At 44.3% G+C, this 27,680-nt stretch overlaps 1 protein-coding gene across 4 annotated transcripts in view; it reads right to left on the reverse strand.

The window, feature by feature from the left end:
- The window catches only part of LOC112564566 (5-hydroxytryptamine receptor-like), a 60,921-nt gene that overhangs the window by 23,261 nt on the left and 9,980 nt on the right, over positions 1-27,680 (reverse strand). Inside the window, exon 1 of one of the 4 annotated variants that reach the window (XM_025239465.1) lies at positions 21,281-21,536. The exons of 2 other annotated variants lie outside the window; for them this stretch is intronic. The gene's annotated coding sequence lies outside the window, so the exon portion shown is untranslated. Of the gene's footprint in view, positions 1-5,745; positions 5,765-21,280; positions 21,537-27,680 lie in introns of those variants that run through there. One more of the 4 variants, XM_025239466.1, reaches the window with a different exon arrangement.

Genomic DNA, 27,680 nt, shown 5'->3' on the forward strand with positions numbered 1-27,680 from the left:
GGCTGGCGATTCCCTGGCGGCCAAGCTGCACAACTGCTGTCCGACACGGCTCAAGAGCTGAGCTTCCGTGGGCTCGTTTGTCGGGAGGGTTCATCCAGGACGAAATGTCCATCGAGCGGCACCCAGGGTGCCACCTGGGATGTACGTCCGCTCCGTTGAGCGCGGGACAGGACGAAGGAAAGGGGAAACCATATGCGACATCATTCGACACCAGCTTCGCCAGCCATTCCAGACCTTCCGACATAATCTCGTCTGCTCCACTCGCGGACCGCGTGCCCTGTGGACATGCGCAGCACTGGTGGTGGTGGTTGTGGTGGTGGTGTGGTGGGAGGGGAGAGAACCGAGTCTGACCGCACAGGACCAGAGAAACGCAAGACCCACAAGCGCCTTGATCCGGGCACCGGACTGACCCTGTCGATGCATGTGCAGAGGTCAGTGAAACGCGCGGTGACCCCACAACACCAAGTATTGATCACTGTTAGTAGCGCCAGCAAAATTTGCAGAGGTTTGCTTTTTTATCTACCTCCTTTGCTTATATTTAGCATAGGTATGACAATGCGCTTACTCATCAAAAGTTATTGAATGACTAAATATTTAGTTTTATTTTAAATAGAACTTTGACCTCGTGGCCCGCGTGTCTTGTTTGAATCTCAATCTTGAGTCCCAGATAATTTGTCGTTGATAATAATACTAATTCATTGGAGTCAATGCCCTTTAGTAACTGGCTTAAGGACTTTCACTACAGATATGGACAACCTTTTTATACAACCTTCCTTAAATAAAGATGTTCAAACGTCCGTCCATATTTCGCCAGTTAATCTCCAACTCGTCCCTTTTCAACACATTTCGATAAGCTCTGTTCAGGTGAACGTATTTACACAAAAAGTGTTAGACCAAAAGAATGTTCAGGTTTAATTTAAACCCCTGTAGCTGTGCAAAAGGTACACGGACGTTTCGCCGACGGACGTTTTTCACACCCTTAGCTCACACATTTCTCTCGCCATTGTATCAATGTATCAGTGAACTCTCTCTCACTATCCCTCTCATGTGAACCCTTAGCTCAGCCATTGTATCAAAGTTTTTTCTAAGCTGTTGCGCATAATCTGTGACAATCAAAGTGAACTGTCTGTGAAGTCTGTGTGTAAAATTTGTTTGAAATAAAGAATTATTGTGTAATCTAGTAGTTACTTTCATTCTTTGAGAAGTAAGCTCTCTCTCTCTGACATAATGCGGCGAAACGCCGGTCGGCAAAACGTCCGCACACGGTGCAAAATGACAAGGAAACATATTTCTAGCTGACATTTATCTATTGATCTCTCTGTCTCTAATTCCTTCCATCCTCTTCTCATGGTCATGCAGTTTGCTTCCTTCCGTCTCTGCGGCTTCTCACCCGCTCATCGATGTGAACAGCGATGTGTTCCGCGGTCTCGAGTGTCTGTCGCCGTTGGAACAAACCACTCGACATCTTAAGTTCGTGTGCACTGTGTGCCTGCCATGTATTTTCTCTCAGTTCTTTGTGTTACCCTCCATCAGTCTCTTTATTCATGATGACCTGCCCCGACATGCTTCACTTGCAGGTGTCTCTGTCTCGTGTTGATATTTGTTGATGTGTCTCTGCTGACATTTTGTGTTTAGTGTATAAATTCTGTGTCTATTTTGCTTTTGTAATGCTCTTTGAACATTCTGTTATCTAAGTATTCTTTATTTTTACAATTTTGTCTGTTCATCTCCCTGAATGACTTTTGTTTTATGTGCGCGCGCATCTCTGAGTATTTCCGGGCACGCTCTCGTCAGTGGGAGGTGGTGAGCGTGTTGTCGTGCATCTGACACCTCTGCACATGGACGTCTGCCATCTTTGTGCAGCAACAGGAACCCTCAGAGTCCCTCCGCCCTTTGACCTGCCCCCCTCTAATTGAGGGTGTGTGAACGAGGCACCAGCCATCCCCTCTTCCCTCCCCTCTTCTGCTGCAGGGTGCAAAGCTTTACGAACCAGTCCAGCCTCCCTCCCAACATCTTTCCCCTTCCCTCCATCCCACCCTGCTCCTCCATTATCGATTTAGACGTGCGAATATGAGAGCCCCTCAAATATCAACTACTCCTCTATTTTTAAATTTTCTATTCCACCAACGCCGCACTTGTAAATATTTAAACAGTGTTAATCTATCACCACCATGCCAGAAGGAAAAAAAACACGTAAGAAGGAATAAAAGAGACATGTCGGAATCCTGTACCACCTTGCCAAGCTCCGCTGTCGATGTGTAGACAGATTGGTATCCCACCAAAAACACGCCCCACCCCACTCACGAACCCTAACCTCGTGTGATGATGTCACAGAGATAACGGTTCACGCAGGAAATGAAGAAGCTGTGACGTGTGACAGGGGAGGACCAAACCCGCCGGTTGTCGGTGACGTCAGAGGCGAGAAATCCCACTGGCGGGGATCTCGGGGGGCGAGATTCGAACACAGATACGACAGGGCGACTGTCATACATCACGCTTGTATTTCGCTCGCTATTGACCGACGTGGTTGTCGTTCTTGGACAGAACTCTTGGGCGTCTGGAAACCCGAAATAAATACCTGGCGATTACAATCGACATTAAGAGCGTAGCTGGTGGAATTGCTATAAATAATACCTCCCACACACACACACACACAAACACACCATCAGCCGATTACAATACGGAGTCCAACAAAACAACTTTTTTTTCTTGAGAACCGTACAGGAAAGCAAACATGCAAACAAGAAAAAACCATTCTGTGAAAGTTTTTGCCGGTTGTCAAGTAAGTGACATTTAATTCTCCTGCTCTCTCCTTCAAGTCGCGGTAAACTTGCCGGGCAATAAAAAAGATAGATGAAGATGGAACTGTTGTTTATGTTGTCACCGAGAAATACAGCGAACACTGGCCATTGTGCCCGTCCGCGACTTTATTTTTCCCATGACATTTCCTCCTTTTATCCAAATACAGAACTTCACAAGATTAACTGGCGACTTTTCCGACAAACTGCAATGTGTAAAGCGAGCGGTTTGAATACGGAATGTTAAAGTTCGATTTTTGTTGGAAACTTTTTTCTTTTCTTTTTTATTCCTATTTATTTTTTTTCTTGCTATGGAAAACGTGTGTGTATGTGTGTGTGTTTGCGTGTCTGCATATATGATTTAATTTGAAAACTCGACCATGTCCAGAAGACCGGTGTTTAGTTCAGGGGTAGGGTTTAGGTGTGGATTTGTATTTTTGCAGAATGAGCGTTAGGATGTTCACATGCATGGAAGAAAGTCATTGCCAAAATGTGGGAAACAATCGCTGTTCATCCTTCTAGCGAGTATCAACAGCATCACGAGGACATTGCTCCCTTCCCCCCACGAAGAGTCCCCTCTGGGACTAGGTCCAGTCAACAAGTGAGCTAAAAGATCGGGGTGGTCACCCATGGCAACGGATGATCCCCGCTGGACTGTTGACCTTTAGCCCGTGGCGCCTTCCTACCCCTGAACCCACTCTCTCCTTCCGATCTCATAAATGTGAAGAGAAAAACATTAAGGTGTGACATTTTCGGGGTTGGCCTCGAGCAATGTCATCCTGACCTCACGTGACACTCTGCTCTGTCACTGGACATTTAATTTATGTCACAAGCAGAGTGAAGGACTCTTAAATGCACTCTCCTACCTGCACAGTTAAAGTATTTGTTGGAGCGCTTATTAATCTTGTATTTATTTCTAGCTCTGGTTGTTTGTTCCAGTCTTAGCAATATTTTGTCAACAACCTACTGGACGACTTGCCCACAATTAATTACTTTCATTGTTGCTCGATTCTGTCGTGGCCTGGTGCTTTTAGTTTATAGCTTCGGCAAGATTGTCCTTCATCATCACATTTTAAAAATGTTTACGTTTTTTTTTTCTTGTGGATATTTTATTTTATTTTTGTTTTTTCAAAAGCCTGTTAAATCGACAATAGAATATCTAATGTCAAAGTTAGTGTTTGAGTTTGGATCAGGGTTACTTCGGATTAGGGTCAGGGTTGGGGTCACGAGCTGGGGATGAGGTTTGGTTTGAAGGTTGATAACAACGTGTGTAGACGAAATAATGGATGATAAACTCTGTCCAATTTGGTATGAAAGCAAAACTGGCGGCCAGGGGACCTGGCATCATCTAAAAATTAGCTAATGCTGATACACCAGGGAATTGGTTCTGCACTCAGCGACAGGATTTGTTGTTTCTGAAATGAAAGGGCGGGTGATGCCATCAGCTATTCCGAAGGGGAAAAAAGAAGCTTCGACGAAAACAGCATTAAAATATTTATCACGAAAAAATCTGCATGTGTCTTCACATTTTTAGAAGTTCATTTCAAATTCAGTCAATAGGGATTGTAAGCTGGGCACGCCTTCAGGCCTGTCGTGAGGTCCTTGCCCTAAACCTCGGCGCTTGTAGTCCAATCATCGTTTTTGTGACTACATCATCTGGAAATAACATTCCAGTCTGTCTTAAGTGCCACTCACAGTGGTCTCGGGACTTCTTCTACAAATGACATTTGTTTGATGTAGGTATATTTTGTGTACACTCCCTGAGAGGTCTTCATCCATTCATTTCTTTCTTTCATTAAAATTTTTTTCTTTCCTGTTGGCTTCTTGTATTAAGTATGCTATTGAAGTGCGCTGTATACCACAGTAAACTTTCTACTACAGTGACATCTAGTTTCATGATTCTGAATTGGTTTTGAATTACAAAATTCTGAGCGAGGCAGCGAATGGAAGAGGTTTTCAAACTGAGATTTACACTTCACATACCCGGCGAGCCTGAAATATAGGGACCGAGGTCTCAGGGGCTGGCCATGGCTCGTGGGAGGGAAGAGCGGCGTCCGACACTAAATCAGGGAAATGTGGTGAAATGGCGGACAGTCCTTCCTAAGGACTTGCTTCAGTTCAACAGATTTGTACAATCAAACTGCCCCAGCCTCCTTCATGCTCTCCATATTCATACGCCTTGCCCAAATATTCATCAAAGGCATCCACAGAGAAAGAACAAAATAAAAGTAGTGAGAAAAGAAAGCCATAGAACGAAAAAAGAATGTTTAGAGATAAAAAAAGGAAAAAAATACTCAAAAGAAGGAAACAAATAGAAGCTGAAGGCAATGGATAAAAGTAAATAGGTCAATTGATGAGGAATGTCAATGTCCGTTCATTTCCCATCCCCTTTCATCAATGGAATGGACCATTTCCGCTTTCAGAGAATGTTTTATTAACGGTAAAATAATCGACAGAGTGTGACCTTCAATCCCAGACGGCGAGCAACGACCACCATGGAGATGCTGTTGGCTGTGACCAGCAGGCGGATGTGGCCGACACACAGCTGCCTCGTTTTGGGTTACTGTGTGCTCAAGCCAAAGCAAAAGCAAAACAGAAAGAAAGAAGGTTGCAAAAATCCACACAAACTGCGTGCATCTTAATGCAGGGCTTGAGAGAGAGGCTGAGGAGAGAACAAACATAGCTTAGGAGACTAATATTTACGGAGCCATTCCCCACCGGAGCCAACGGGAGCCAGCGCTGGTCAAGATGGAGGCGCGTCACCACCAGGGAAACGTAGAGGGCGCTTGTTGCTGATTGTCTCCCTCATAATGGCGCTGGCAACAATCAATATTTTCCCCCCAAGGATAATAATAATAATAATAATAATAATAATAATAATAATAATAATAATAATAATAATAATAATAATAATAGCAAAGCAGAACAGCGAGCACGGGCACGGTACCTTATGGAGATGTTCGCCGACCAGGATGCTGTGTTTGTCAGATGGTCTTTGTGCAGGATGCTGTGTTTGACGGATACTTTATCTCTCTCACACACACTAAACACTGTTTTTGACGGATGTTCATTGTAGCACAGACTCTCTGCTGTAACTGTCATCTGCAATCGTCTGTTTCTATGTCTGTAGACCTCCCCAGTAACTACCTTGTCTTTCCTTCACTTGTTGTTTGTCTCTACACCCGCTGTTTATGAAAAAGCTTCAGACCGCAATCACGGGACAGTTGAAGGTGGTACACATGGCGCACGACTTCACAGAAGTACAATTATAGATGAAAGTAGATACCGAAACTATTTTCATTGTCCAGTGGAGAGGAAAGTAAGACATATCTTTAAAGGCATGGTCAAGGCTGTGTGACGTCAGCGAGGGAGCGGAAGTGGCGGTTACTGTTAGAATTTGAACTCAAGCGATCGGTGATTAGTTGGATTAATGATATATATTAGTGAAAACAATCAAGATGGCTACAGTATAAGCACTGTCCAACCATATCATTGTATCAGCTTACACTGGGATCGAGTTGATGTCATCGGAGGACGGGACTTCGTCGAAGCCAACGAAATAGTCACGTGACATATCTCTTATTAAACACAACATCCTATACAACATTCAACTTTTTCCACATTTTCAGCAGACGCGAGATTCAAACTGATCCTACTTTTTACGAGATTCTAGGCAGTTTTATTTTGCCTTTACAATCCCTTTAAGGTAGGTAGACACAATTCTGACACGATGGATCATGCATCTGACAGACAGGAATATGGTTTTTAATTCTCTCAACGCTCTGTGAGAGGGGAAGTTTTGAGCTCCATGGCTACAACAAAAGTATCATCTTCCCAAAGAATGCAAAGAAATTAAAAGTTCGCGTCTCGATGCCTGGAAACATGAGTGAATGCGGTGAACGAGATAATATTGATTTCTTTTTTTTAAAATGTTTTTAGTCTGTGTATTTAACGAGAAAATATCTTTCATTTTAGCACTCTCTGCTATTCCAAGAAACATGTGTTTGTTGAATCCTGTATAAAAAAAGTAAATTCTAAAAATTTGGTTTTGGGAATAAGCTGCGCATATGAACGGATTGAGTTTTTGTAAACATTAGGCTATTGTTAACTTTTACAGGCTCAAGCCTTTAAGTGGCTCTTCTTGGGAAATTGAAAGAAAATTTCAATGAACCTTAATTCGGATGCTATAAAAAGTTACATTAAAAGATTATTTAGACAACAAGGAAGTAATACAATTTGTTTTCTTTGGAAAAGCTGCTTAGTGTCCAACCATGTTGTGTTCTGTGGGAAGAGTTAAGCGAGGAGGGTAAAGGTGGACCATACCTCTTGGCCAGAGCTGTGGAGGTCTTCAGGTCATCATCAGACACATCCGGGTCACGGCTGAAATAGCAGATGTCAATGTTGGGTTTGTACAGGTTGTACATCATCGCCCATCATCCACTGTACATAAATTAACCGGCGTGCAAGACGATGTAGGTCTTGTTGGGGGAGAGTCCGACGGCAGACATTTTTAGGGACCACGTGATGGTCTTGGTAAGAGAGGACGATCCTTCTCTAGCGACCGCTCGTGAGAAAATAAAGTTGTTAGTCTGTCGTCATGCACGCGAGTGTGCGTGTCCTCGTGTGCATGCGTGTATGCGTGCGTGTGTACGAATATTCAGTGGCGGCGCATGTATGCGTGACCATGCAATGATGCGTGCGCGCCTGTACATGATTCCACGATTCTCGCTCCTGACCAAAAAAAAAAAACAAAATCCTAAATGTATGATTATGCCTTTTTCGTTCGATGCCAGAAAATGGCTAGTTCTGCCAAAAGGGAGGGACTGGCATGGAGGCTGGAGATGAGGATGGGAGGGAGGGAAGGGAGAGGGTGAGTTCAAGAGACCTCTGGCTAGTTTTTGCAAAACTTCCCTTCGTGTGACGGGACGGGCACTCGTCAGATCGATTTTTCAATTTCGCTCGCTTCCCACGAGCAGCACGTCATATGTCACGTGATCCCCCGGTGCAGCAATCGCTGCGCACTGCTGCATGGCGAAATGTGACCAGCTTTCGCCAGCACGCTCGCGGCTAAAGTGATAAATTCGCCAAAACAACTCGCGCGCCCATGGGCCCAGAATAGAGCATTCGGATTAATTGCTTAACCCTCGCATGCTCGCGGGACGTGGCCTTTCGCAGGTTTGCACGGCAAGAGGAGGACAGCTCGTACTACAAGTGAACGTTCACTCACTTTTGCAGAGCCTGGACTTTATGTTCCAGCGTGCTCAGAGATTCCCTCGTACGCGCCGGGCCATTCCGCCGGCGATAAATAGTAACTGGGTAACGGTCCGGTCTGGCCAATGTTTGGTAAGAGCAGTTGCTGTAAGAGGTGGAGGACGGAGGTGGGGGATGGGGATCGATGGCACCAACATCAGTAGCTGCATGGTCATCTCACGGACATACGATGGGGGAGAGGAGAGAGTAGCCAGTGAAGGACTGGACGAGATTTGGGGGGAAGGGGAGGAGGACGAGGAGGATGGGGAGGACGAATCTGGAGAGGGAGGTAGGTATCCAAGTCTGCTGCCTGGCGGAACTCGAGCTTTCACGCGGGACTCTGGTGTGTTTGTCTGACAGGCCAGTGTCTGGGGCTGCCACCTGATGTTTGTAATCTCACAGGAAACGGAGCATGCGAAGACGTCACGTGTGCGTGCATTCGTGTGTGTGTGAGTGTGTGTGTGTGTTCTTGCTTTGCTTTCTTACATTTTGCACCGATGACTGTTCAGGAACCGTTGGTTTGTTCACTTTATTTGTCGTTCTTACGACGAACAAGCATCATCAGAGATGGAATGAGAAAACTTGTCGAAGAGGAAACTTTCTTTTCCTGTTGCAGGAACCAGCTGCCTTGGTGCGATATAATTTCAATTTCATTTCCCTATCCACTCTACACACACACACAAACACACGCACACGCACACGCACACACACAGGTGAGAGCGTACGTCATCAAGGTACACGCCTCAGCTCCCCCCACGACACGTGGCTGAACTGTTTTTGCCATGCTCACGTAATAATGAGCGCCCAGAATAATTTACCTCCCCGCGAGTTTTTTCCAGTCGATATGAATTATTTTCTGACGTCAGCGCCAGCTTCAACGCTCCTGTGCATCCACAGCTGGCAAACATACAGGTAGTCAGCTGCCAGACAGCTGCATCCGAGCATCCGTGATGGTAGGGCGAGACGTCACTAATGATCATTGTGTGTGACGGGTGACGTGCAACGTTGAGTGGTCCCTACACGTAACAGCGCGTGACGGCTGACAGAAGTGTGTGTGAGTGTGAGTTTGAGTGTGAGTGTGAGTGTGTATAAGTATGTGTGAGTGTGTGTGTGTGACTGTGTGTGTGTGTGTGAGAGAGAAGCATGTGTAGGTCAAGGTAGGTATTAACAGGTATACAGTAAGATTTTCAGTGTCTCAATGGTAATCACTGTACTGTGACCTTTTTGAAATATTGACCTCTGAAGTTATCGACTAGCGTGCTCGACTTCATTAACCTCCGGGGTTATGGGACATGCGTGGTTCTTGACTAGCACGATGTATTGGATTGTAAACTAGTGCTATCATTTCTTGAATGGGAAGCTAACCCAAACACTAGCAATGTCTACCGCGATACGTGGACCGAACTTGCCGTCTGGTGGGTGCGACACAGGGTACCTGGCTCGCGGCGTCCCTGGTAAAAGAAGTGCGGACAGGAGGGTGAAAAAGAAAATAAATACGTAGCAGAATGATTGATGGGAAGTAAAAAATTCACCTTCGACGAAAGAGCGAGAAAAGCATTCTTAACTTTACTCCACCATGGATAATTGATTACAGGATAGGCTAGCCTAGTATTTTCATTTCATTTCTTTCTCACTATCTGGTTCGCACAGAGAAAGCATGAGAAAGCAAAAAAGGCACACACGCTCATGATATTTAAACCATACACATAGTACTCAACTATATATTTGTATATTGCTGTACCACGCAAGGCTGTTATTTGGGACAAAGAACTATATTTTTATGTGTAAGCTTGTGAGAATACAGACACACTCACACCCGTTCACTCTCTCTCTCTCACAATACTATTCTAAGCAGAAAATGGATCCAAAACAAGATTTATCTACGACTTGCAACAGATAACACAAGAACAAGAGAAAAAATAACAACTGTGTCAAGACAGAGAAACGAACCGCGAGAGAGACGCCTGATTAACCACGCCCACTTCACGCCCGCCTCACGCCCACCTCACGCCCTCCTCTTTCCCGTTTTTAGCCACCATGTCTCTTTTTCCTCACTTCCACTCGAAGACTTGCTCAGTGGAGAGAAAAGAGAGTTTTCTACCCGAAATATTAGATTTCAGTGGCTACGAGGAGCACAATGTCTTCCAGCGGAGTGAATTAACAATAGGATGCGCCTGGCACGTGCAGCGGCATCCGCGTGATGTCACGTCTGTTTGTGTCCCTGACCCTTGCCCCCATCATCAGCGTATTATTTATCTAATTGATTTTCTTCTATTATGTTTTTGTCTTAATAAAAACACATTATTTATTCTAGATAATCATGTTATACCATCTCTTGCCTCACATTTATATTGGACGTGTTGAGATAACAAGTTGGGGCTCGAGCATATGTTTGTGTGTGTGATCGTCTGTTTTCTTTTATTCGTTTTCGACCAACATTTGTACAGTACAGTCATAAATGATCCACAGTTTCGATGAAGGTTTTGATACTACTAATCATGTAAAACATCGAGACAAACCGAACTCTTTCTTGTAAAAAGCGTGTAATGCAATCAACTGTCTGGTAAAGATAACAATCACTTAAACAATATTTTCTTGAGCATCTGCTGCCGGTCATTCCTCCAAGATTGGCCATCACTGTCCTCTTCCTTCCTCGTTCGCCACTTCCTTGTCTTCACACACAAAAAGATTTGAAAGCATCCAAACAAAACCTTGCTTGACATGCTGCTGACATTTAACAGCGCGGACGAAGAAGACACAGAAGACGGACGAGAGAAAGGAAACATTTGTTTCGAGTTGAAAATACTTTATTTACAAATTCTGGTCGAGTTGAACCTTCGCGAATCTGAGTGCAATCGTTCCATCTTGTTTCTTGATTCAGTTAATTTTTCATCGCACTTTTCAACTGCACTAGATATCCGGAAACTGAGCATTGACCTTTGTGTATTGAATGCCGGTACATCAAGTCCATCTCCTCCCACTCCAACTCTTTTTATGATAAATCTCCCTTTTCCCATCGCCACTTACCCTCCACTTCTTCTCCTCCTTATTCTTTTTCACTTCTACTTCTGTCAAAAGTTCATTAACTCCGAAAGCGAAACCACCCCTTCCCCTCCATGCCCCCCTTGCTGGCTTTGTTTCCAAAGCAGAGAAAGATTTTTTTATTCAGGTAATTCTCTCAACAAAGGGAAGACAACCCCTGGCACTGGCACAGAAAACACTATTCGCCGTCTTGCCTTCACGAGAACAACAGACAGAACCCACACTGTCAAGTTTCCTACAACAAATAATAACAAAGCAATTACTTTTTACTTTTCCTGGAGGAGAAAACTCAGGATGCTCTTTCTCATTGTCCTGTATCAAAGGATGCAGTCTCCTCCAAGTTCAGTTTCCGCGGCCAATGAAGAGCAATAAGTGGAAATGGAACTGTAAGGCATCCTGTCTGAAAATGCTTGTTTATTTGTTTGTCTGTTCGTCTAGATGAGCGAACAATGACATCAGCAATGTAATAATCGACACGACCGCCAAGTGCAGACGACATAATTCAGTCAAGAAAAGAATTGAATGCAGGGAAGTTTCCGATAAAGTCCAGTGTAACAAGAAGGTTTTGTAAGTTTAATCCCATATATGGGCAAAACGAAAAAGAGAGAAGTCAAAATTTACGATTTTGTATGCGACCATCTTGGGGAGAAATGGCAAACATCCTACTAAACAATGTTGGGGTACAAGTAACATCTCTACGCACTGACCTTCTGTGGCACTGGTCTTTGATATTTATGGAAGATAACTCAAGTTGAAACTTGGATAATTCAAACTAAACATCAGATCATGACACGAAAGGAAGAACACTTTGGTTAAGTTTTTATTTATATATTGCCATTTCCAATCGTCACTGAGATAACCTAGAGTTTTGCAGATTTTTTTAAAACAGATAATTCAGACTGCAACAGCAGTTATCTCCACTTTCATACAATTGTTGTGGTTGAAGCGCTGGAGTCATAACTGAGAGGCGCGCTGGTTCGATACCCGTGGACCGCAGTAAACTAATTACATCAGTCGATCCAGTTCGCGGGAGGGTACCTGACTCTTGAGAGGATTGAGAAAGGTGGGGGAGGAGATGGGAACTGCCCTCAAGTGAGCTCTCTACCATTTTATTACACTCTCCTAGCAAGCTAACAGCATGTGAGCTTTATTCTCGTTGAAGTAGTTTCAGTATTTACAGTCACAACCAGGCAACCAGCGGGACTCTTTACTACATATAAGTTCCTTCCAGTAGCCAATGAACTGTGTCATCAGAAGAGGATTCACGGTCAATATACTAATATTTTAGGTGCAATCCTTGGCCTGGATAGGAACTATTTTTTCCATATAGAACACCCGCACGAGTTCTAGTCAATGTGTGTTCAAATCTCACGCAGTTCCTTCTCCGCAAATGTTGATGCAGTCCTTGACGAGGACAGGACAGCGACACACTAGAGACAAGTCACTGGCAGGGTACAGTGAAGTTCCTGAAGGATGATCATTAATATAACTTGTGGGAGGAGAACAGAACCGAAGGACAACCTCCCTTCATCAGCTCCTCGGACACCCTCGTCCAAAGACTCCATCTCATCGTGTCGCGGTCCTGGTGTCGGACAAGACTTGCCTTTCAGTCTTCGCACGGACCAGGACATTTCCAGGGAGAAAGGGTCGAGAAGGGTCAGTTTGTCAAAGAAAAAATATCTACATTTATATTCCTGGCCCTAACTTGCCCTAATGACAAGGCGAGAGTCTCGGCGTTTTGTCTGAACTTTGATATTTGCTGTGTTCTTGTTTTTACTCTTTTTTTTTCTTTCTCTGATTCGTCAGACCCGGCCATTGCGAAAAGTTCTGAAGTTGTATACATTCCTGTATACTTTTTTTTATTCCTTGATCATGCCGATGAAAAGGCGGTGGTTGGTAATGGAGGTGAGAGTGAGCGAGGGAGGAGGAGGAAGGAAGGAGTGTGAAATAGAATGTTGGACTGTGAAAGCTATCGGCAAGTCGTGATGGCAGCGCGGCGCCACTTGCTTCCGAAGAAAGAGGGAAGTGTCGTAAAGCGCGTCACGTGGTCGACTGGTGGGGAAAGAAACAGCGCCACCTTCACAGCCCATGAATTGCGTTTCCTGAGTAACACACCCGACACATGCAATCGGTGACTGTGCGGGGGTGGGTAGCGGGGAGAAGGGTGGATGTTGTTCCTGCTGCTGCTGATGATGCTTGCTGGCTTGGAGTACGATGCTGAGACGGTTTTTTACAAGCACGAGCGCCCTCCCTATCCATCCACACCCCACTAAATTCCTTCCACATGCATGGACGTGCACGCTAGCAAACTCACATGTACACGAATAACTGTTGTGTCTCTTGTTTATTTGTCACCATCACCATCTCCGTGTCTCGGTTGATGGGTTTCTGGACATGGTACGTCACAGACAAGTAAGTCACGTGACCGGCCACAACCTAACCCAACATTCATCCAAACTCGGCCAACAACCGCATCACATGAACACACATTTTGTAAGCCGACACAATCTGTTTAGTCAGCTCCATGTCGCCAGCAATGTATGGCAATGGCCGAACCCATCCTTTATAAGAAGCATATGTTTCTTTTTTTTTAAATTCTGCTGGTCAGAAAAAGGGAGACAGAGGCAGAAATCAATTAAAGGGAATCCATTTAGAGACCTGTGGGAAAAACCCGGTGTTAGCTGCAATGGCGAGATGTTTTCGGGTTTCTATTCATTGGGTCACGTGTGCTATCGAGCAGCCAATCGCTGGTGATTTGTTAAATCCCTTTGAAACCTCTCCTAATCAATGAAAGGAATGAGGTGATATTTCTTTGCGCGGGGGTAAATAAGAAGTCTGTGAAAAAAGAATAACCCGCTCTCCGTGCCGAAGAGGAATTACCGACCGGTCTTTGAAGAAACCCTGATGCAAGGAAACTACCTAGAGTGAACATTGTCTCATTAAAAACATTCGCCATCTGCGAAAATGCTATGTGACAGCGCGAAAGGAAACTAATTATGTAATTACTAATGAAATAAGTATGGATGACTGATTATCCGCGATTCCTCGGTGGCAGTCTTACAATTACAAACAAAATCTTTCTCCGGGGATGAAATTATTATTTTGTGTTGAAATATTTGTAAGTATTCGTCTGAACAAAAGATTTGAAGGGAGCCAGGGTAAATCTCAAAGTAAACAAAATAAATAAACTAAAGCTAAGTCTACATGTTAAACAAAATAAATAAACAAAAGCTAAGTGTGCATGTCACATGACTTTGTTAGCCTCTCTTTGGCCAGCGGACCGCCATCAGCCAGAACCACTTCGGAAAGAGCATCAGTGGACCTCCTCCAGCCCTTAATGGACGACAGGATGCAGGATACAGGAACCACATGAAGAAACAAGCTCTCTCTCTCTCTCAGACATGATAGCAGGAAGCCCTCGATGCACGCCGTCGAGCTGACTCAGTCTGGAAGGCCAGTCTTTTAGCTGGAGAAGGAGAAGGCAGAAAGTGCACAAAGGCCACCCGGCAAATGACTGGTCTGAGGAGAGATTGTATCGGCCTCGGGCAACTCCAGGCTCATGCATACTCCATTCCGATGTCTCCAGTGCACCACCAAGACCTGAGTTTGCAAACGACTACAGGGTAAGCAGCGGTCATACAGGGGGGTAGTCTGCATCAGCATTCTCGTCTGCTTTTCCATAAATAAAAATTGCCCAAGGACCTCTCTGCCCTGTGGATGGTTTGGACGCCAAAAGAACATGCAAATGCTTTCATGTGATGCTCCAGAAAATGCGGAATCGGATCTTTGTAAACTTATCCTGTAATGTTACCAACTGATGTAACAGGTAGAAGTTGGTTTACCAAGTAAGGTGACTGTGAATGAGGCCAAGGAATATTTCTTACTGTTGAACCCAAGCTCTATCTACCACCGAAGCAGTGTTAGTCAACTATGTCCATCTTCCCGGGATCTTAGTCATCCAGATACTTAAACGTGTATGGGAAGACAATCCTACCCGTTTTCTAGAGAATCTGCAGGTCGTCTTCCCTTGGAATTTTGTAACAATCCAGACATGGCAGCAGGACAACATTGGCCCCAACAGACGCCAACAGCACAGTCATACAATTTACTATTTATCATATATATTATGAGTTAGTACTGATCACCAACAAGAGTGCAAGGGTACATCGCAAGTTCGGGACAAACAGAAAAACTCACAAGTTGAGACCCGGAATATTAACATACGGCTTGTTTTTGTTTTCTTGCGAAGATGAGGCGACGAAAGACGTGGGAGGGAGAGATGATGGAGGTCGTTTTACAGTTTGTTGAATCATCGTGAACGTGCCTTCGAATTTGAACTGTCCACTTTGAAAGAACATGGCTGCTCAGCTCAAACATTTGTAGTCGAAATAGGAACAACTAGGCTTAACATAATCTTGTCCACGTGGTACAAGTGCATGCATTCCATTTGCATAAAACTCCGGGTCCATTCAGTCAACAACATTTTTTGCAAATTCTTTTTTGGGTTCCATCTCTTGTTGGAGGGTTTAGTATGTGGACAAATCAGAACAAGCTAGTGGTTATAAAGAATAAAAAACATCCTGTAAGCAGATTACCACAACACTTTGTCACACATTCAACCAGTTCTACATGGCATTGAAATATGTGAGGCAGATGCCACAAAACCGCGGGGAGTTTTCAGCAGAAATCAAACACTGACTGTCAGTTGTCAGTGTGTTTTGTCGGCGGTCTCGTGGGCACAGAGATTGTCACAGCATGCCAAAGGTTTGTCTTCAAATGTGTCCCCTTCTGTAGAAATATATGAAAAGAAATAACTTCGCTTAATTCTCGAGACAGCTGCAGAAGACCAACAAGCTAATAGACAGATAGATAATAATACTGTCAACCTTGATGAGTAAGCTCGATAAAAAGCTATAAAATTTGATCGGTAAATTCAATCTCTTAACATTAACTGTAACAGATTTATCTTCATGAGGTTGAAAGGGTTTTCCTCCCATCAGAGAGGTATGCAAGCTCGCTGTGTACGTCCATGACCCATTATTAGATAGCTTAAAACAAAAGATAATTTACTTCCCTTTATGACGCCATCACACTAAGTGCTTGCCAGAGAAAGTAGAAGAAAAAAGGAAAGAGACAGAGAAAGAGAGCAGGATGGGGTGGACGGCGACAACGACAGTGACGTCAATGATGATGTCGCAGAAGCCAACGGACTCAGCAACACCACCATCCACCCCGTCCATTACAGGGCTCTCCACCCACACTATTACAATCTTTCTTCGGATGGAGCTCTTAAACGCATTGACACATTGAGACAAAGCCGGCAGACGTTTCAGCGAGGAAGAGAGGAGGGAGGGGAAGGGAGCAGAGAAAAAATCCCTAGCCGTCCAGCTCCAGACACTTTAAAATGGATTTATCTGGAAGTAATGCCGGTGATTTCATCTGACCTATAAAAGCAACTGTACGTCAATACATTAACGAACCCTTGAAGTTCCAAATGTCCCACTTTGGATAAATTCGCCATTGGCGCTAAATCCTCCGTGGCAATGAAATTGCATAGTTAATGTAATCCTGGACTGTAGTTCTTGCTGGGAATTTTCTGCGGTTTGGTGGTCACGCAATAAAAAAAGAAGGTAGAAAAGCCTGCATTGGAGGAGACTGGCTGCGGCCTCGTCGCAAATTCATTTTGTCTGCCGCATGGGGCCCGCAGCAGACCAAGGAAGCAGGCTGGCCTCGTGCTGTCACAGCTTGCTGCTTGTCCTCTCCTGATTGTCCACGTCAGTGAAGGACAGGCCACAACTTAATGCCATCCCCTCGTGTCCTCCTCCCACCTACCAAAAAACTCCGCCCCTCCTTCCTTCTCTCACTTTCTGTCTGCCTGTCTTTCTCTATCCCCACACAGACACTTTTGGAATCATAAAAGTTTACCATCAGTGTGTAGCCAGCTGATTTGCCCCCGATGCAAGTGTTTAAAAAAATAGAAAAATAATTGGTACATTATTGAACACAACAAATGCTAGTGTTGTAAAAATGTAATTCTATTGTAAATATTGTTGTTTTATTTATATTTCCCCCTTGAAACAAACCAAAGATACAGAAATCGAATCTCTCTGCATGTCTTCCTTTGATATGACATCAGATCGGTCAAATCCAGACGAGTATCACAGTTTTTTTGGCAGCTCGTATTATTTTATTTTTTACCTACCTATTATTTTTTTTTTAATTCCCACACTTTCTATTTTTAATGCACACCAAGCTCGCGGCCGCAGGGGCTGAGACCCTAATTTTTTGGATGAGTTACATTCCCTTCGTCTTATGTCCAGACCGTGCTCTCTAAATTTCCCTTTTCAGTCTGTCTAATGAATGTGTCTTGGCTCGCTAGGTTGTTTCTCTAAACACGAGGGACCACTAGCGCAGCTCGAAGAATATTTCGCCATGACAGATTCATTCGTCCATGTGCCTGTCTTGCTTTCTCGTCTTTTCTCGTTTGTCATCGCACCCCGAAACAAGCACGAACATGACAAAAATAAATAAATAAATAAAATAAAAATAACCCATCCCCTCAAAAAAAAAAAAAAAAAAAAAAATTGAAGAGGCGCGACCATCGCCGACATTTCATGTCCAGAAGACATTTTGCTGTGCAGACCTATCTTCTTAGCTTCTTTCCATCTCTTGCTCCTCCTCAAACGTTCCACCTTTTCCCCTTCTGCAAGTCTCGCGAGCACTGAGCGAACTTACATGGCACAGACTAAAGCATCGACCTGGCGATCGATCAGTTAGACATTCGATCTGAGGCTGGCGTGATCGCTTCAAAGCTAATACGCTTCTGTGCGCATGGCAGCTGGACACCATCCACCTCCGTCATGGCTGCCAACAGCTCTTCACCGGCAGGCGGGTCTGGCCACGTGTCTGGGTGGAATCGCGGGTTACACAATCGTGCGTGCGTGAGTGTTAGAGAATAAGCATGTGTGTGGGTGTGAGAGGATGGGTAGATGAGTGCATGCGTGTGTAAGGGTGCGAAAACATTTTCACCTTCTGGCGAGCAGTTATTTTTAGAAATCCTCGCCCCCTGAACATAACCCGCACAATGGGGTAGTTGGGAGGGAGTAGTAGTCCGGAAATATCCCTAACCACCCCGATCCACTTCCACACTCGACACTGCGTGAGCCCCACACCCTGCACACACCCCATTCCTCAGCAGGTCTACCCGCTTGACACAAGGTCTGAGAGAATCGATTCGAGATGGATTTTGTTCGTTTACTCACTTTCACAGTTATACCTCCTATCCTGCAGGTCTGTCTGTCTGTCCACTCTTACTGCTTTGTTTAGGGTCAGAGCAAGGGTCACCGCTGATTAATGCTTAGTTCAAAGTTTAGAGTGAAGGGTGGGGAGTACAACCGTTGTCCCTGGGTTGTCCAGGTACGGGTGGTTTTGTCCAAGTGTCTGATCACTTGCAAACTCAGTCCTCCAATAGTTTTTGACCTTTAAACCAGCACACATTCTTCTCTAGATTCTGACCTATCGCCGGAAAGGAGGAATATAATCTGGCGAAACAAATGCAAGAATAATATGACTGGAGAAGAAAATCTGGCTAAGTACACGAGACCAGTAAATCTGATGTCAGAGATAGTTATACACGAAGATACAAGGTTGGTTTTTTTTTTTTTTGAAAAAATGATTTTGCTGCTTTGGGGATCTGAATGTAAAACGGAAATGAGGATAATTATGACAAGAAGACGATGATAAAGAAGAAAGAGAAGGAGGTAAAAGGGGAGATAATTCATCGCTTCAAGCCTGAAACTATAAAATTGTGGCAGCAGGGGGTAAGTTAGCCTCCACCGCCAACAAAATTACTCGACAAGAGAGATTTATTTAACACTGGGAGAAGAAAAGTACTCACCAGGATTTGTCGAGGTGCAGATATAATTCTTTTCTACTCAGGTCACCCTCATAGAACATGTTTCTCACAACTTCCCACAACTTCCATCTCTCACTCATCTCCCTCTTACACTTGCAAGGGCCGTGAACCTCATAATGAACTCAAAATCCTCAGTTTTATATGTCTGTTTGCCTACGTGAAATGCATAACTTGTTTGTTTTTTTTTAAACATCGGGTCTATAGCATGTTTACCGACTCTCCATGTCCAAGTTTTTTGAAATGTCTGCCAATCATTCAAGAGATGACCTAGTCGTGACCGCATTCAATGTAAGCCCTTTAATTGACGATGGCTACATCCACAGAGTGTTAAAAGCCACAACATGCACCAAAACTTTGCCTCCCATGATTTAATGAAGTAAACATCAAAGAGCCCGTCAACAGCTTCCAATCCAACATGTCAGCAACAAGTTCGGAATCCGCCTGCAAGGCGTGTGGTCCCTTCTCTCTCACACACATCTTCAAATGAAAGCTCCCTTCCCTTACCTGGTTCCTCGGTTGAGAGACTTGAAACCATAAAACTCTGGCTGTACAGTTGGCTGTCACCCAGGGAACATAACTCCATCATTATTATTATTATTATTATTATTATTATTATTATTATTATTATTATTATTATTATTATTATTATTATTATTATTATTATTATTATTATTATTATTATATTATTATTATTATTATTATTATTATTATTATTTATCTTCCACAAGCACGCCTTCAGACAATGGAGCTCGAATATCTCCATCTCAAACATCGTCGCATGTCATCGAGGACAGGGCATTGACATTCAGGTGATAGTCTTCTGGTGAGTGGTTTTACAAACACGCGTGCACACACACACACGTTAAGTACTTAGTTGAAAGACAAACTGCATGTCACCAAATATTAATAGGACATCATTAGGATGGCAATCGACATCCTGAAATATGAGGCGCATGTTTGTTTGAAGGGAGAATGTCGCACTGGATGTGACGAAGCGCTCGGCTTACAAGGATGGGCAACAGATGTGCTGGCACACGAGGCCAACAATGAGAAGCTAACACCTCCCCTGTGATCTGTTATCTCTTGATTTTGTTTATTAATGGACTCATTCCGCTTAAGTGCGCCACGGTAACATTTGGCTGTTTGTTTGCAGATGGGGAATTAGTGAGGAGGAGGAGGAGGAGGACTGGGAGGAGACCTCTACATTTGTAGTAGTCATCACATGAGGTGGAGTATTTCTTAGGGAGCTCTTTCAACTTTCTGTTTTTCATTCCTTTGTTTCTATCTCCAACCGGTACAGTTTCCACAACACCTTACTGCGTATGAGGCTAAATAAATAAAAAAGAAGCCAAATACTAACCATGAGAAAAAAGTAAAATAATAAGGTAAAGTGAGAATCAGGAATAAAATAAACAACAGAAAAAAACCACTGGAATAAAAAATTCAAGAAGATATCATTTTTAGCCTTGAAAGGGCTGGATGCAAGGGCCATGGCCACAAGGCATTCAGAATGCTGGTCTTAGAGGCAAAGCAGATGCTCGCAAAACAAATGCAGTTGATAGAAATGCAGAGACAACTCTATTGATTCTTCAACCATTACAAGCAAGTTCTGTCTTTCTCTCTGTCCACCCCCCGCCATATTTGAAGCTGATTGTGGCGCCACCACGAGCGCCATCCTCTGACTCTGTCTGACCTCTGCACCTCGCAGATGATCAAACTTCGAGACTTAAAAATCGCCAAGCCGATTGGTTAGCTAATCAACAATTAGCCTAAAAAATGTCTCGTCAAAGACAGCCCCGTAATTACATCCAGGGGAGATTACACATAGGAATGAAAACCAAAAATTAAAAAAATCGCCAGCAACAGCAGGGATGACTTCAGGTATTTATTAAGCTGCAGGTGACACAGGATGAATGATATCTGAAGCTGTCTAGCCTCATCCTTCATTATTAACTCGTCACAGAATGCCAGCAATTAAATAATTAAATGCTGGGTAGTCTTTTTTTTTTTTGGAACTTCGCAGATGTGTCTTTAAAACCAACTGGCAAGAGAGGTAACCATACAAATCAGAATTGAAAAAATCAAAATAGAAAAAAAATCTAAAAAAAGAGAAAGAATGAAGCAAACAGCAGAATATAAAGAATGGAAAAAATATTGCAACTAAAAAAAGATGAGGTTAAAAAAAACAAAGCAAACAAAATTAAGCGCAAGATAAGAACAGAAATAAATATAAAATAATGACGGGCAGAGACATATCTCTGGTTGTAAAACTCACAAGTTGTATCGCCAGATCCATGGGCCACACACACACACCGACAGGAGAGAATTTAATAACTGTGACAAACAATCTATCACTTCCCAATTACCGGCCATGCCCCTGCTGAGCAAGGATGACTGGCAAAGGACAGCACTGATGCAATCTTCATCTCCGGCGCAGAATACGAATGTGACATGGCGCCCACCGCCACCACCGCCACCACAGCTCTCCACCTTGTGACCTGCTTTTGTGACATGGGCATTGGGACACCCGCGGGTGGGCTGGGGTGGTGGTGGGCAGGTGAAAATACAGGGAATGACACGTAGACTCTAGTTTCAAGTCAGCTATTTTTACGTTTTAGGTTTGTTTGTTTGTTGGTGTGTTGGTGTGTTGGTTGGTTTGTTTGTTTGCTGGCTGTTGGTTTGTTGGTTTGTTGTTTGGTTGGTTTGTTTGTTGGTGTGTTGGTTGATGGTTGGTTTGTTGGTTTGTTTGCTGGTTGGTTTGTTTGTTTGTTGTTTGGTTTGTTGATTGGTTTGTTTGTTGTTTGGTTGGATGGTAGGTTGGTTGGTTTGTTGGTTTGTTTGCTGGTTTGTTTGTTGTTCGGTTGGTTGGCTGGTTGGTTGGTTTGTTGGTGTGTTGGTTGGTTTGTTCGCTGGTTGGTTTGTTTGTTTGCTGGTTTGTTTGTTGTTCGGTTGGTTGGCTGGTTGGTTGGTTTGTTGGTGTGTTGGTTGGTTTGTTCGCTGGTTGGTTTGTTTGTTTGATGTTTGTTTGTTGTTTCGTTGGATGGTTGGTTGGTTGGTTTGTTTACTGGTTTGTTTGTTGTTTGGTTGGTTGGTTGGTTTGTTATTTGGTTGGTTGGTTGGTTAGTTTGTTGTTTGGTTGGTTGACTGGTTGGTTTGTTTGTTTGTTGTTTGGTTGGTTGATTGGTTGGTTTCTCCTAGCCATTCCGAGAGGAGCTCAAGCATAGTCACAGCCATCAAGGCCCGTCTAGGATCACACGGAGGTTTCACACGAAGTCTGTCCACTGGGGTTGGACGTCTCGGGAGTTCTATGGGTGCTCAGCTGATTTCCTCTTCTTTCATCGGCAGATTTTTTTTTTGGCCACGACGAATAAAACCAAATTACTCTGATAAAGCCCGGGCCGTGCGTGTGTGCTCGTGCGCGCACGAGTGGATATATATATATGAATGTATTTGTATATATATATAATATATATATATTTGTATATATAAACGCATGCGTGTGTTTGTATGTGTGTACATATATATCTGTTTGTGTGCTTGTATATGTATGCGTATGTATGTATGGTTAAGTAAACATATTTGAGGTCATAGCTGCCTGTTTTTTGTATATAAGCTGCGGTCTATTGGAGTGACTGATCGTGCCTCGCTTGCCAGTCCAGGCGTGCAGCGCGGTGCTGACTGCGGTTTATTGGCAGTTTCAGATATTTGAACTGGGAATATCTGGTGTGGGAATCAGCGGCGTCCGGTTGTGTCGACAACGTGTTAGCCAGTCTCCTTGATTGTGCCGGTGGAAGAAAGAAAAAAAAACATGGGTGATGCATCATGAAATGACAGGATGTAATCCACTCGGGCGCAGTGGGACTGCAGCACCAGCAGCCGGCCCCACAATAAAAATAGAGACCACCATGCCTTGGCTATAGGATCTCATCAGCGTCTACACAGCTTCCATCTGCCACTTCTTCCCCAAACCCCTATTTGTCTGCCCCTGCTCTTCACATCCTCCCACCTGTCTGCTGCTACCACCCCCTCTCTTCCGATGTTGGTTCCCAGAGTTCACACAGTCTCGGCAGTGGTCAGGATGAAGGGTGAGCTGTGTTCAGTGTGGCATCAGTTGTGATGTCTGCTGCTGCCATGAGTGCATCCTGCTGGAACCACTGGGGGCAGACCATGGAGCTGAGGAGGCCCCGACACAAGTCATCCTGTGGCGGAGACACCCCATAGGACACCCTTTACACGAGAACTTAACACACACCCGAGAGCTCTACTATAGAACTGTTTACATGGCAGCGAACTGGATACACAGGATAGACAGAAACAGCGAATTCTTCTACACAATCGGAAAGAGGAAAGTTAAAAGAAACCCCAACAACTACAGGACCGTGAAAAGGTCAGTGAACTCTTCTACACAACCCGAAATTGTACAGTAAACTATGCTACGGACCCGTAACAGCAAACATTGTAAACAGGGAATGGCATCAACCCTGAAAAAAATTAACAAGTCACGTGGTTACAAAACTAGACAGGATCCCATCCTGTCCTCCCCTGATAAAATTAGACAACGATGTGGCCATGCAAGCCATCAACCGTTGACCTGCCTCCATGTGGAGCTGCTGGCTGGACCTTCGCCATCTGGACCAGAAGCCGCTTGCAAAGAGATTTACTGCTGACATTAAGTTTTAGTGGAAAAGACGGAACTGACAGTGAAGATCCCAGTTATCTCCGCCTGTCAACTGTTGACATCAACCACCACCCGGCTATCTGACAACACTCAGGAGCGGGGTGCTGTAAACATATAATAAGGTGCACCTTCTCGCACAAAGTTGAAGTTCCAGTCCGTTATAGCGGAGTAATCCAGTCTGGGATCGACTCATGTGAAAAAGGTTCCAGCAGTTGTTGGCGGGAGGAGAGGGATGGAAGGGTAGGAATGCGTTGTGAAAAGATTGACAAAGTCAAGGCAGCTTTCAAAACGAGACTGCTGTCGAGAAGATGGCGGCAGATGCTCGGCTGTGGAGTTTTCAAATTATGTTCGTTGGTGTCTTTCCCCTCACTAGGATGTGTCACGTGTTCAGAGAGTATGTACCCTCCTTGGGGATAAGTTGCTCGCCGCCTCAACTACTTGAACGGAAGGCATGTATAATCACGTGATCCTCCGATGTATTACGTCGTTATCATCGACAGGCGAACACGTGATCAGTCATGTGGCAACACTTTCCTGGAGGATGCCTTGTGTTCTGTGACCCTAGAGACATGATGGGGTAGGACTGGGGTGGCTCGCATGAAAGCCCAAGTATCCTACTCCACAGAGTATTGCCAGTAGATGCTGCTGACTTCAAGAAACTTATAAACAATTCATGCGTAGAAATGCGATGTCCATACCGCCTTAAACTGGAATTAAATTGTATGAACAGAAAACAGTTGAAAACTAAACTACGTGTAATTAGCAGTAGAGTAATATTATTCAATAGGAAAATGCGCGGAGAAACATTCGACAGAGGACTGAGTTGGTTTGTCATCGAAGCACTTGTGGTTTTATCGACATTTTTCATTTACAAACTACGTTAGATGCAAGACATTCTCTAGAAGTGTTTTATGTTTCTCAGTAATAACATTACTCATGTTATAATTTTTGTAGTGCCACTAATTAAGACAAAAGCTGACAAAGGCTTGACTGGACAAAATGTTTGCAGTTATCTTTGAAGCAAAAATTGTATTCTTCCTTTACTGCAGGTGAGGCTGGCGCCAGTCGCTGCAGCTAACCTCGGGTAGAAGAGAGCGCGACGCGAATTCCTAATTAGACTGTAACTAATCACGTGGTGTCTCGCGCTCGTGGATCTCAGCGCACGTTCACAATAGTGGGTCACGTGGTGCGAATAGCGTGGGTCGTGTCAGCATGTTCAGACACAACTAAACGACTGATACATAAGAGTAATACACAGTAATAATAATGAGAACACGATACAATAATTATAATGCAATAATGGTAAACATAATGAGTAATGATGATAATAAAGAATCAATACTAACGATAATGTAGCAATAATAGTAATGATAATACAGCAGTGTCTGAGGCTGGACCTCAAGGTGCCTGCAGGGAATCGTGAAGACACATGATGTGGGTTACTAGGATAGCATCGTTATATATTTATATCTCTTCTATAGCACGATCTTTATATATATATATCACTACGATAAGATCGTGTGTGTGTTTGAGGGAGAGAGCAGTGTAGTGGAAGTAGGAGTTTGTTCAGTGGGCGGGGCACTTTACAAACATCATGGGGTAGGTGGTGGTGTTGGTGGTGGTGATGTTGGTGGTGGTGGTGGTGGTGGTGGTGTGGGGGCGCTGTCAGGCCTCGTCTTTGTGTCTACATTACTACTCCCATGACGTAAGCCCCGGCAATGGTCGGTCGGCAGACGTTTGCGGATCGATTCTCCAAAGTCTGCAGCTCAACAAGTGACAAACATGTCAGGGATGGGAAAGTTGAGGGTGGGAGGCAAGGATGCAGTTGCCGTCAGCATCACCTGGCGGTTGCAGATATTCAACTGGTGTCGTCTTGAGATCACCAGCGGGTTCAAAAGTCAACAAAGGGCAGTGACTCTACATACCCGATACACCCGCCGTCCTCACAGACAGACACGTGGGACACAGCCAGCAGGCAGACCGCTTTATAGATATTGATAGTAGACTTGGCAGCGAAACATGATAGAGGGAGAGAGAGACTGTATCAATATCTGTTACGCTAACCTCGGAGGCTACTTCAGGTCTGATTGTCCCTAGTGTCACGAGCAACTGCTGAATCTTTGTTCTCTTGAGTTGTGTACTTGTTTACCATGACTAGACACACCACGGACAAAATGTGTTACTTCTTTCCTTTCTCCATCTTAACTTCGACAGAACACTAACATTTTACACTAACATCTATGAACCGAGCGACACCACCTGACGGGAACAACTGTACCTGCTTACCACTGGGTTAAAAATTGGCAGACGAGCTGGTCACAAGGTTTACGGAATCGGAATCTTTATGCCTCATGTTTCAGACAAACTAACAGAGAAATAAAACTGATCATCGTAACCATTAGAGCAGAAAAAGCGTAGATGAGCAGACAGCTGCAAAGAATGATCGTGGTTAGCCAGTAAACGCCAGCCAGACAGCCAGCCAGCCAGCTAAGCATCCCTCCTAACAGCAGGGAACACTCAGGATTAAAACAAGATAACTAGCTTCGTGAAGTAACCTAACAACGGGAAAGAGGTCTGGATGAGAGTTAACTATCTCGGGCAGGTGGCCTAAGAGCGGGCAACAGGCAGGCTGGGATTAGCGCCAGTGAACCACTCTCAACTAACCTAACAACGGCTTACACCAGTCACACTAATCAGCGAGGACATCCCCCTTGGCCAATCGTCAGGTTTGTCATCATTCTTGGGCTGAGGAGGGGCAGCACGAGGTAGTTCCAGCTTCAGAGTGGTTTTGTGGGTAACACCCCGAATGACACCTAGTGTCAGTGTGGACCTCTTGTGTCACGTGTCTTCGTTATTTATTCTCCTTTCATAACTACGGCTATGTGTTGTCTGATTCATAATCTCCATCCCATAGAGATCGTAGCTACCCGTTTATTTGACTTTCTGTTGAACCTTGCTCATCCACTTTTTTTTTTTTTTTTGCAGAAAGCTGTTTCAAAATACAACAGGGCCGCCTCTAAAGACGCATTTTCTAGATGATTTCACCGTCAATAAGATCATTATCGCTTGGTCTCGATACAGACAATAAGCTGGAGGCCACGACGACGATTTGTGCCGAGAACCATTTCCTTTTTTTATGTTTCAGGAAAATAAAGTTAGCAGATGTTGGCTGACAGTAAAAATCCCACGCGTGAGTGGGAGCGGAGAATGACTTGGCATGGATGCACGTACTACGGAGGGCACAGACGCAGCCGCCGTGGGATGAGAGTCGTCTTCCCCAGCGGAGGGGATGCCATTGTCACGCCAGGTGGCGCGACCGACGTGCGCAAGCAGACATTCGTAGCGAACGTGAGGTTGTGGTGGTGGTGATGATGGTGGTGGTGGTGAGGGGGAGAGCAGAACTGGATTACGGACTTGAAAGTAGTACACATCTGAGAAAAATACAAGTACAGTGAAACCTTCCTGTTACGACTCGCTACAACCCACCAAAACAAAAAAAAAAGTGAGAGGGTCCGTAGTTGGGAGATGAACCAGACTGCTTTCATTCCACAATGTCTATAAACAACTATACATTCAGGTAGCGGTAGTCGTAACAGAGATGACATTTACATAGCAAGATATGTTGTTGACAAAGTTTTGGGTCATAGATAATAGGGGGTTGTAATCAGGGAGGTTTTACAAGAGACAAATGTATGAAGACAAGAACGAGAGAGAGACGAAAGGAAAAGAATGAAGAAAGAAAGACAAAAAAGGGAAGAATTGAAGGAAAAAATAAAACAAAGCTAAAGAAATAAGAAAGGACTAGAAGGACGGTGCAATATTTCTGACCAGTAAGGATCACCGTCCTGTAGGCAAAGACCAATGACAAGGCTGTGCCGGATAGGAAAAAAATCAAAGAAAGGAAGGGAGGCAGCAAGGAACTAAGGGAGGAAGACAGGAAGTGAGGAGAAGAGGAAGGAAAGAAGTGAGGAAGAGGAAGAAAAGACGGGTTAGTGAC

This window comes from Pomacea canaliculata, linkage group LG5 (assembly GCF_003073045.1).
Source record: "Pomacea canaliculata isolate SZHN2017 linkage group LG5, ASM307304v1, whole genome shotgun sequence".
NCBI classification, from domain to species: Eukaryota; Metazoa; Mollusca; class Gastropoda; order Architaenioglossa; family Ampullariidae; genus Pomacea; species Pomacea canaliculata.